This window comes from Dipodomys spectabilis, unplaced genomic scaffold, assembly GCF_019054845.1.
Source record: "Dipodomys spectabilis isolate Male_0828 unplaced genomic scaffold, ASM1905484v1 ptg000094l, whole genome shotgun sequence".
NCBI classification, from domain to species: Eukaryota; Metazoa; Chordata; class Mammalia; order Rodentia; family Heteromyidae; genus Dipodomys; species Dipodomys spectabilis.
The window spans coordinates 17,998,761-18,011,119 of record NW_024870771.1 but is presented as its reverse complement, the minus strand read 5'-3'; the positions used below and the strand labels follow the sequence as shown (position 1 = coordinate 18,011,119).

General features: G+C 38.4%; 1 pseudogene; it reads left to right on the top strand.

The window, feature by feature from the left end:
* The first annotated feature begins 1,810 nt into the window (after positions 1-1,810).
* Positions 1,811-11,944, top strand: LOC122112400 (annotated as a pseudogene).
* Positions 11,945-12,359: the final 415 nt, after the last annotated feature.

Here is a 12,359-nt window from a genome sequence, read left to right as displayed (position 1 = left end):
AAATAACAGAATTTATAACGCTTGATCATTGCTAAAACAATTGACTCTGAGTTAAAATAATCTAGACACCAGGATGTTAATTTTTCCAGCCTCTCTTGTGGCAGCACTAACAGAGGCACTGGAGTAGGCAATCTACACACCTCATGCATCCAGATGAGAACTGCTTAACCCTGGTGTCCACTGACTCAGTGTTCAAAATCTAGCGAGCATATTAATTCCATTTCTGGTTCCTGAAAAATTCTCCTTTCCCTCCCTTGCCAGATTCTTGAGCCCTGTGACAGCTTATACCATGGCTTCCTGTCTGTGTCTCTTGCTACCCTGAGAATCTTTTGGATTGCAACCACCTGCCAACCCCGTTGTACCTTTGATCTGAGCATTCTGGACTTTTTCTGTGAGCCTTGGGTCTGACCTACTTCTTGGCCTGATTCCAGCTATAGGTAAGTGAGCCTGAATTTACTGTCACAGTACATATCTGGACCCACCCTAGCCACCTACAGTCAAATGAGACACACCAAGTGCACCAGTGCTGAGCTCAGGTCAGTTTTCTGGTGTCCATCCTTAACCCCATGCTGGTATTGCTGTGTTCTGGCACAGATTTGCATTTGACCAATACATCTTGACATATAAACTTCATGCTGTTGGACAAAACTTTGTGTCTTTTTGAATTATAATTCTGTTTAGCAACCCTATTTTTCACATTTCATTAGCATAAATAAATTCCACAATGATGTTTTATTGTGATATTTATAAATTTGTAATTAATGTATTTTGATCAAAATTCATCTGTTACCCTTCCTTAACTGCTTTCCTTCTTTTTCATCCTTTCTTTGGCAGCTTTTACGGGTGTCATTGTTCTTTTTCATATATATATATATATATATATGAATAAAAAATATATACATATATATTTACATATAGTATACATAAAATATACATGCATATAGTATTGATACATATCACATATACATATACATGTGTCTATGCATAGTTATATAGATAGGTAATATATATGTGTATACATATATATACATAGATATGTGTGTATATGTATATATGTGTGTGTGATATATAACATCAATATATATATATGTAGTACTTCTATAATATTCTAACAGTCTGCACACTCTGTTCTCCTGTTCATTCACTTTCACTCTTTTATGATCATGTCATGTTATTATTATTATTACTATCTTGGTGTAGATTCTGTGAGTGAAAACATGCACTATTTGTCTTTCTAAGCTTGGCTTAATATTATTATCTTCAATTTCATTCATTTGCCTGTGAATGACTTAATTTCATTCTTTTCAATGGCTGAGTGATATTCCATTTTATATATGTGCTATATTTTTTAATTTAATCTTCAGTTAATAGGCACCTGGGCTGGCCCCATAGCTTGTCTGTTATAAATGGTGCTGCTATAAGCATGAAGGCAAACACTTCTCTTGTATGATCATTTTTCCTTCAGCTAGAGTAGCAACTTAGAATTCACCTCTTTATCCCTACCCCTCTGCTTGAGCATTATCAGCCTTGAGCTAAGCTTGAGGTCCCTGAACTTAGGAAACATACCACTCCCCAAAATAATTACTGTTTCACATGTAGCTTTTTGCGAATGATTTAAAAAAAAAAAAACCCTAGAGCAGTGAATCTTAAAATGTGGTCCTGAGTCCAGCAGCAGATGCACTGCCTGAGAACTTGTTAGAAATGTAATTTCTCATGCCCTGTTTCAGACCCATTGAACCAGAAACTTTGGAGATGGGGTGCTGAAATAAATGCATTTACAACAAGCCTGCAGATTCTGAAGTCCCTTCAGGATGGTTGCCCTAGAAATGTCCCCTGTCCCCTGCCCTTATCTGCCTACTCTTTCTGTCACTTCTTGAGATTCAGGTAGACAGACCTAACCTCCAGTTACTTTCTTTTTCAGAATCTCTCGTTTGTTCTTGCTTACTGAGCCTTCATGATATATCTCTGCCTGGAGAGACCCAACTTGTTTCTCACATTATGTGTCTAAGTTCATTGATACAGGAATGCCAGTATCAACAGTACATGAGACACATTCTGCCAAGTCACAATGCTGCTATCTATCTGGGTAAAGTCTTCTTGCAATGCAGAAGTTTACCTCCTGCAGAAACGTATGCCTTGTCATGCTCTGAGCAACAGCAGCTAGGACAATGGCATTGTAAGAAGTACAACAATACTTTTTGAAGCTTTGCTTATTATTACTTTAATCATCCCTATTTCCTCCCCAAAGAATCTTAAGCAATTGAGAACCAAGTTCAGGAATAAATCAGAGCATTTTCCTAGTAAAATCAATACACAGAGAATTTTGAAACCTGGTGTCCTTTTGAATATAAACTACCTCATCACACTAGTGGTAGATGCTTATTTGAAGCCAGTGAGAGGTACATAAAACCTAATAGCATCCCTAATGTAAACAGACAATATAACCACAGTCATTCTGCATTTATGACCGGACATCTCAAAAGCCCAGGCAAACTATGTTCTAGGGCCTGAAGGAAGTGATTGTCGATAACAGAGAAAACACAAAGCACTTTGGACATATATCAGGTTAACTCCAGACACTGGGGAAATGAGTATTTCAAAACCAAAGTTAACAGTTAGTTTTGATAGGAAAACTACATCATAGGTCAATGTATGTCTTCTTATGTTTATTTTTGCTCATATTTCTTCCAACTATCCTTATTTTCCTTTGGTGAATCCAGTTCCAAATCAACTACACAGAATTGATGAATCTGTCATTTGATAAAACATTCATTTGAGAAATGACTGAAAGGGGAACTCTATTATACTGTTGATGGAAATGTAAACTTCTTCAACTACTCTGAAAAGCAGCACGGAGCTTCCTCAAAAGGCTAAACATAGAGCTTCCCTACAAACCAGCAATTCCACTCCTGAGCATAATTATCCAGGAGGCAATAAACAAGGACACACTAAAACTACCAGCACAGCTATGTTCAATGCAGCATTGTTTACCACAGCCAAGATATGGAATTAGCCCAGATACCCCTCTGTGGATGAATAAGTATATATATAGAGAGAGAGAAAAAAAAATCATAAGGAAATGGAAAGAATTGGGAAAATGTTATTAAGTGAAATAAGCCAGACCCAAATGAATATATACATATATATGTATATGTATATATAGAGAGAGAGAGAAAGAGAGAGAGAGAGATTCATAAAGAAATGGAAAGAATTGGAAAAAATGTTATTAAGTATAGTAAGCCAGACCCAGAGAAATGTAGGTTACATGTTTTTCTTCATTTGTGGTAGCTAGAATGTGCCTATAAATCTGTGAGTAAACACATTAGATGGTAAAGATAATTGAAACTTTACACTGGCACATGATAAATTATACAGGCATTCACACAGAGTGAAACCAAAGGAAAATATTCTTAGGAGAGGATCACAAAGGCGCAATACTTATGTGCATCTGATCAAAATGAACTCCAGAAAAAGGAAACAAGAGTTTTTTCTTTGTTACTGTTTTTGTTTTCTTTTCCTTTTGTCTTGTTTGTTCATTTATCTGTCTTGGGGATGGGAGGGGCTCAGAAATGGAGGGAGAAAGGGTGAACAAATGCAGCAGTGGTACTCACTAGAAACTATATTGAAAATGAACTATACAACTGGTGAGTGGAGATGGGAGAGGAAAACTGGGAGAGAGCTCAAAAAGAAATTTACTCCTTATCTGACTTATAACTCTAACCCCTCTGTACATTACCATTACAATGACAATAAAAATACATTTAAAAAGGATAGACCTGAGAGTATTTACCTGGCCTGAATTTGGCCATATATCTGAGGGTAAAGGAAAAGAATCTGAAAGTCTTCAGTGAGGAATGGAGTTCAGGTGAGTAGATTCAGTGGTATAGGTGGCTTCTCACCCACATCTGGTAGTGTTTGGGACATGGTAAGGATGACAGAAATCATACAACTTCTTGCCTCAATGGAATAACATCTACATCCCAAATATCTATATCACCACCGTAACTGGGTAGCAGAGGAAATAATTACATGTTTCCCTTCCTTAGCCACCAATCATCAAGGCAAAAAAATTAAAAGACAGAGAAAATCACCAGGAACCCAACACATCACAATATTACAAAGCAATGAGATTCTAGGGGAGGATACTAGTCAATTTGCAGAATTTAATCCTATATTTTCTCAAATACTGGTAAAAACTTAATGGAAATGGAGTCATCAATCAAATGATAGTAAACCTTAAGCAAAAAAGCCAAGCAAGAGCATGAGGTCTGAGTTCAAAACTCCAGTACTATATTACACATACACACACACACACACACACACACACACACAAACTTGAGTTACCTATAAGAACCCAGGTCTATGAAGTTATCAAAAAATCAGTCTTGCCTCTCTTTTCTTAAGCCACCCCTTTGCTCATAATCATCTGGAAATTTTACTCTTCTAAAATAAACTCCCTCATTCTTATACCTCAGATCATCCTACCTGCTCTCTCTTATTCACTGATTTTCTAGTCTACTCTCTAACTAGCACTTTGGCCATGTTTTGATATATACCATGTCCTTTAATATCTACTCTCTACGTCTCTGAGCATTCTTTATTAGGAACGCCAAATCAAAATCTCCCATTTTTTCTTATTATTATCTTTGAGTAGTTGTACAAAGGAGTTGCCTTAACAAAGCAGTTTATGAATATAAAATATCTTGATCAGTGTCAGCCCCTTCAAAATTCTCATCCACCCTCCCTTACCCACCTCTTCCCTCACTCTTCTTTTTTATGTTTTTTTATTGTAAAAATAAAAGGGGTTACAGTTACATGAGTAGGTAATGAGTACATTTCCTATTGAGTATTGTTACCTCCTCCTTTGTTTTCCCCTACCATCCCTTCCTTCCCCGCCTCCCCACCTCCCCTCCCCAGTTGTGAAGTTCATTTTCTACATAGTGTCTTGTACATCTAATTGTTACAATGGGTCATCCTACATCCTTGTTTCAGCATTTTGCTATTTCCCTTCCCCTCCCCTAATCAGAAAAATGTATATACAAGATGCAGGGCACTGACATCAAATACAGTGAAAACAGGGGTTATATAATGGGGGAAGAACATACAAGAGAAACAAAAAAACCCACAGTACATTTTAGATACATTATAAACAAAAGCAAGAAAAAAAACAAGTTGTGTCCCTATCTTGGGGTTCATTTCACTCAACATCATCTTATATGGTCATATGTACATAGCTTTTGACCCTTTCTTCTTGTTCTCAACTTATACTAGTAGTTAAACACCTCAACCTCACAGTGATATTTTCAATTCAAGTTCTTGCTTGGTCTCTTATTTCCTTCCTTCATTATTCACATAGTTTTTTTTAACCATTTATTACCTTATTTGATCACCATCTTTTCATGAACATATTTGATATATTGTGTTCATCTGCATTCCCATGCCCATTTATTCCCCATGCCCATTTATTTCCCCTCAGCCTCCTGCAGGGGCAAGCCCACTCTTGGGTCTGAAAAGTTGTAAGGGTTTCTGCATGACTGGATTACTAATGATCTGACATTGGTATCTTGATGTGATTTCCTCAAACCTCATTTTTGTGAAGATGTGAGAGCAAAGCATAAGGTCTTGGGAAACTGTTTCTTAAATGAGCATATTCACTCATCCTTTGTCTCTTACTGTTTCTTGCCCCTCTGGGCCCACCCCTGTGGATGCAAAGTTTTTAGACCTTCACAAACAGTGGATGAGGGAAACTGTTTGTTGACTTTCTAAATGTGGTGTCCTGAGTTAAGAATGAAATCATGGGTCTAATCGGTCTAATGATAGATCCATTTACATTTCTGAAAATAAATTTCCAGAAGCCTAGATGTGATTTTTTTTCTTTGTCGGTCGTGAGACTTGAACCCTGGGCTTAGGAGCTGTCCCTGCACTCTTCAGCTCAAGACGAGTGCTCTACCACTTGGGCCATAGTGCCACTTCTGGTTTTCTAGTGGTTTATTGGAGATAAGAGTCTCACAGACTTTCCTGCCTGGGCTGGCTTTGAACTGTGATCCTCAGATCTCAGCCTCCTGAGTAGCTAGGATTACAGGCATGAGCCCCAGCTCCCAGCTGTGATTTTTTGGAATAAAGTCATGTAACATGGAATCTCAGAGCAATTATGTCACATCATTGGCAAAACCATCTTTTTCAATGAACTAGATGGATCAGAGCTTGAAGTCACAGTGTTATATTTATGCGAGCTACAACTTTGTAGAAGTTGGTAACTTTGCAAAGACTATTCACTTACTGGAAAATTGATGGCAACAACTCTTTCTTGGTAAATTATAGGTAGAGATTAGTTGAGTAAATATCTTGGATTATTGGAAATCATTAGTGGTATACAGTGGGTGCTTAGGAAATGAAAGCTCCAACAGCAATTATTATTATCATCAGCTGTGGGAGGTTATCTTGACTGTCAGCCTCACTGGAATGAGAAGTATGCAGGTTAGTAAAGCACATCTCTGGGCACGTGAATGAGGGCATTCTCAGAGAAATGTAACTAAGGGGGAAGACTCTCACGAATTTGGGTAGTGCCATCAAGTATGTGGGGTAGTTGGATAAAATACAAAAGAAGAAGAAAGAAACCCCCACATGCTTCTGTTTCCTGTCTATAATGAGGTCAACTGCTCTGTTTATCTACATCCTTTGTGCCATGACAGACTGAAACTATGAGCCAAAATAAATCCTCCCTCCCTAAGCTGTTTCTTTCAGGAATTTGGTCAAAGGAACAGAGATAGACAGACAGACAGACAGACACACAGACAGACAGAGAGACAGGGACAGAGACAGAGAGAGACAGAAACTGAGAGAGAACTAACTACACATCAACTTGCATTGATTTCTTTCAATTAGGTATGCATTCTCATACATTATCTTTTTCTCAAGTGCTATCTGGTTCTGTTGGAGAAACAGAATATATAACATAATTCCATTTCAGTTTGACCAAAGTTGATCAAATCCCTCTTCTGTGTCATGTACAGGACTGGTTGAAGCTACACAATCATGACACATATGCTGCTTCTCTCAAGGGTTTGGCTTGGCAGCAATACCAGGGAGCCATATGCAAGTTGCAATGACAAATAGGAGAAATATGGGTATTTACATTCTGTGAATATCAGAGTCTCTTTGTCTGCAAGTAATAACTTTGAAATCAAAGTTCAAACTGCCTCAATCACTAAAGGTTATATATTGTTTTTAATATTAGCAAATTCAGACTAAGAACCTCAAGGCTTTCTTGAGTTTATGTAGATCCAGTCAAAAATATATTACCTACAGAGCTGTGTGCAGTGAATCTCTATAGTAGGATTCATGGCTGGTGGGTTAATGGTTTAATAGTGTTTATGGCAATACCACCCTGAACGTGCCAGATCTTGTTTGATCTCAGAAGCTTAGGGTTGGTACTTGGATAGGATTCTGCCTGGCAATACTGGGCGCGGTAGTAACTGTAACACCTTCTGTCCATCACCTTCACAATAAATTTAAGAAAACAAAAACAGTGTCAAACAAAAACAGTGTCATCATGAAACTGGAGATTTTCCTATTTGTTTTCTGCATACAGTTTTCTCAAATTCCTTTGTGCATCAGAGTCTCCTAGAGAGTTTGTTAAAACCAACCTGCTGGGCTCATACTTAAATTTCTGATTCAGCAGGTGAAAATAGAGAGCTAGGAGTTTGCAGGTCTAACAAGCTCCAAGTTGATACTGTATTTTAAATAAAATAGATTTAAACTTAATTATTAAAGAGATAGTTTTCAAACCTCTGTAATATATGATATCTTTTATAAAATGAAATTAAATTAATGAAATACATAATTGAAATAACCAAAATCTAGCCGCTATTTTTAATAGTGCCTTAAAACATACAGATATAAACTTAAGTATAAACTCTTTATGCTTCTAGCTCACATACACTGGGACAAAACATATACTACATTCAAAGTTAATACCTACAACATTGTGAAATTAATAAAATTTAAATTAGCATTAACTTTAATGTGGCAGATTGTATTTGTTTTTTGAAATTAAATGATTATTGTTGCATTTAAGAGAAAAAATACGACCTCTAAATCAATTCTATTTCTAATCTGTTTTTGTACTACTTGCACAAGCAATGACTATTTGCATAAGTGTATTCTACAAAATGGTATTAATAGCTTCCAGGCTACATTTCCAGCCTTACATTTAATCAAAACTCTGCCAGGGTACACTTTTCAAATGGTAGTTTTAATAATATGTTTCCTATTATCTCTGTGAAGCTAATTTGTTATGCATCCTAAGAAAATTATGACAGTGGGATCTGGATGAAGTGGTTCCTTAATGCAGTTATTGCTGAACTTGGGAACAGAGCCTCCATTAGAAGGTTCTCCATTTTCACATATTCATATACATACAGTGAATATTATGACTGTTGTAGGGTGGGAGAGATGGGAGAAGATGAAAGGGACAACATTGATTAGGATGCATTCTGCTCAAAAACTGACATATTAAATAAAAGCCCCTTTGTACCACTATTTAAAGATAAATAGTGAATAAAAGTAGAAGATTCTCCAACCACTCAGCACAGTGCTCAGGTGGACCAGCTCATACTACTTTTTCAGCCATTCTGGGTCATTCCTACAACCCAGCTCCAGTCCATGCCTCTGGCAAGTTTCCTTGTTCCCAGCAGGCTCCATGTCTCTGTGGCAGCCACACTACCTGCAGTGAAATCAAAATCTCAGCCCTAGCTGCGTTTTCTCAGTACTTAGCTCCTTTCTTGTTTACTTGCTCTCACTTCTACAGGTTGCAGCCTTTTTTCTCATTTGCTATTTCTGCAACCTTTAGAAGGCTCTGCTGCTCCTTCCAGATAAACATATCTGAGTAGCTAACATTTCCTTATTTGTTTTTCCCTCTTCAAATTATCTGTGTGATTTTGTCTTCTGATTGGACCCTGACTAATAAAATAAAGGGCATTGACATTTTGAGATGCTTGGTCATAATGCTGCATCAAGCTCTAAAAGGCAATGCTTCAAACTGCAGGGATTTGTGTGAATCCCCAGTGATATGGGATCACAGGACTGCAAGGACATTTTTCCTGACAAAATTGGAAATGAAGTAAAAGTTAACCAAATGAACATAGTGTTTTGTTGGTATTTGGTGATTTTTGTCAGGTGGATATTCCAAGCAAATGATGAGGCAGAGTCTGAAGGATAAGGAATGTAGAGGGAAGGAGAAAGAAGAGAAGGCAGAGAAAGGCTTCAGATACAACTTTGACACTTGACAAAGAAGAAAGAAAGAGAAGAGAATACTGAGAGAGCCTTAGAATGTCCATCAATGAGTTCTGGCCAAAGACTTAACTATCCAGGCCCCTGCTGCTACTAAGCACCTACCCATGTCCTCTTATCCAATGCAAACGAAAGTTATCAGAAGCCTTACTATGGCCTAAAGACCACATACAAGTGGACCACGGGAACCATCCTCCTGTCGTCTCCTATTGCTCTTCCTCTGATTCACTCCTCTGAGCCATACTAGTTTCCTTACGGATCCTAGATCACCTAAGCACCCTTGTCTCAGAGCCTCTGTACTTGCTATTCTCTAACCTATAATATTCTCTCATATTTTAGCACTGTTCAGTCATTTTCTTCAGTTCCTGGCTCAAATGTCACCTTCTCAGTAAGGTTCTCCTGAGCAACCTCATTAAAAATAAATACTTCTCAACATATTCGTGGTCTGCTTACCCTGATACATTTGCCTATTTTTACTCTTCACCACATGGAATCCCATTCACAGGCATATGTGTTTTATATCAATAGATTCCCATTAAAATCTCCATGAAAACAAAAATGTCATTTCCCAGTACACACAAAGCAAAGGGAATAGTTTCTGAAGTGTGATACTCAGTAAATACAGAATGATACATGAATAAGTTCAATGGTTCAGCTGGAAAGTAAGGCCTAGACCATATATCAGGCAAGTTCCCTGGTCCAAGACAAGGATTGTTCCAAGATTCGTGGTCTAAGATAAGGATTATTACAAAAGTAAATCATGTTTAAGAGGGCAGACTGACATGATCAGTTTGCTCTGTTAAGGAGCTCATTTCTTCTTTGAGGAGAAATGTGGGATATAAGGAGATGACTATGAAATCCTGGTGAAAGATGATGTTGGCTTTGCTGAGGATTGTGACAGGACATAAAGAAATGTAGATGTACTTGAGAGATATTTAAGAGGTGATATCAATTGTGAAATATTAGATATTGAAAGATGAGGAAGTAGGCTATGAGATAGGATCACAGAACTGAAGAACCATGTAGAATTTAAAATTGAGACATCAAGAAGGAAGATGGGTCTTAATGTCTGTAACTCAGAGGAGAAATCAGAACTGATGATATAAGTTTATAAGCCATCTGCATATAGAAAGTTATATATATATATCAATTTGGTACAAACCAAATTGATTGGAAAAAGAGTAGTGAATAAAAGAATGACTACTAATCAACCCTGAAGTATTCCAATATTTAATAACTAAGCAAAGGATTTTGATTCTTCCAAGAGAATAAGTAGGGCCTATCACATAAGTAGAAAAAGAACTAAGATTAGTGTACAATAAAAATCAAGTGTTTCAAGAGTGAGAATACTCAATTCTACTGGAAGATTAAATAAAAGCTAGTTGTACTTATCAATGAAAAAGCCTCTAGAGATTCTGGTGAGATATCTGATGGAGTAATGAAACTGAACCTGACTTGCAGTGGGGTGATGAATAGAAAAAAGGTACTTAGCAAGTATGAACAATCCTGTCAAGAAGTTCAGGATGCTTGGATATAGACAAAAACTGGCAGAACACTCAATTTCCCACTATAAATAACACATCAAGTGCCAGGTGCTAGTGACTCACATCTGTAATCCCAGCTACTTGGGAGGCTACAATTGCAGGATCACAGTTCAAAATCAGCTCAGGCAGGAAAATTTGTAAAACTCTTGTCTCCAATGAAACACCAAAAGAAAAGCCAAAAGTAGGACTATCACTCAAGTGGTAAAGCACTGACCCTAAGCCAAAAAAGCTCAGTGACAGCTCCCAAGCCTTGAGTTCAAGCTCCAGAACCAGAAGGATAAAAACCAACAAGCACACACCAAAAAGACTATCAAGGTTCTGATAAAAGTAGATAAACTAGGTAAGGATTTCAAGACTTGAGGAATGATCAGGAAATATAAAAATGGAACAGATAGCTTTTCCGCTCGGCTGTTCCCCAAAACGGGAGGCAGCCATGGAGCCCAGCCAGAATAGCATGATCCTGAAGCCCCACTTCCACAAGGACTGGCAGCGGCGCATGGCCACCTGGTTTAACCAGCCGGCCCCGAAGATCGAAGATCCGCAGACGCAAGGCCCAGCAGGCCAAAGCAGGCCGCATTGCCCCGCGCCCGGCGCATCCGGCCCCACCCCATTCGGTGCCCCACGGTGAGGTACCACACCAAGGTCCAAGCAGGCCTTGGCTTCAGCCTGGAGGAGCTGCGGGTGGCCGGCATTCACAAAAAGGTGGCCCGGACCATTGGCATCTCCGTAGACCCGAGGAGGTGGAATAAGTCCACTGAGTCCCTGCAGGCCAACGTGCAGCGGCTGAAGGAGTACCGCTCCAAGCTTCTCCTCTTCCCCAGGAAGCCCTTGGCCCCCAAGAAGGGAAAGAGCTCTGCTGAAGAACTCAAATTGGCCACACAGCTGACAGTACTGGTGATGCCCATCCGGAACGTCTACAAGTCCACAAAAAGGAGAAGGGTAGAGCTATCACAGAGAAGAACTTCAAGGCTTTTGCCAGTCTTCAAATGGCCCGTGCCAATGCCCAGCTCTTCAGTATCCGAGCTAAAAGAGCCAAGGAAGCTGCAGAACAAGATGTTGAGAAGAAAAAATAAAGCTATGTTTGAGTATGGTAATAAACCCTCAGGAAAACTCAAAAAAAAAATGGAACAGATATATAGATAAGCAATAAGATTTTACATATTCAAATAGGAATCTTTAGAGAAGCTTAAAATTATTAGTCATTAGTCATTATTGAAATTCAAAACAAAACAGGATTAGACATTTATTAGAAAGCTAAAATTAAAAATATCAGCAATATTGGCTGGAAAGGTGGCTTAGTAGTAGAGTGCTTGCCTTGCATGCATGAGGCCCTGGGTTCGATTCTTTAGCACCACAGAAGTAGAAAAAGCCAGAAGTGTTGCTATGGTTCAAGTGGTAGAGCATAGCCTTGAGCTAAAGAGATGAGGGACAGTTGCTAGGTCCAGAGTTCAGGCTCCACGACTGACAAAAAAGAAAGAAATCTGCAATATCAAGTGAGGCAAGATCAATCCAACAGGACTTTGA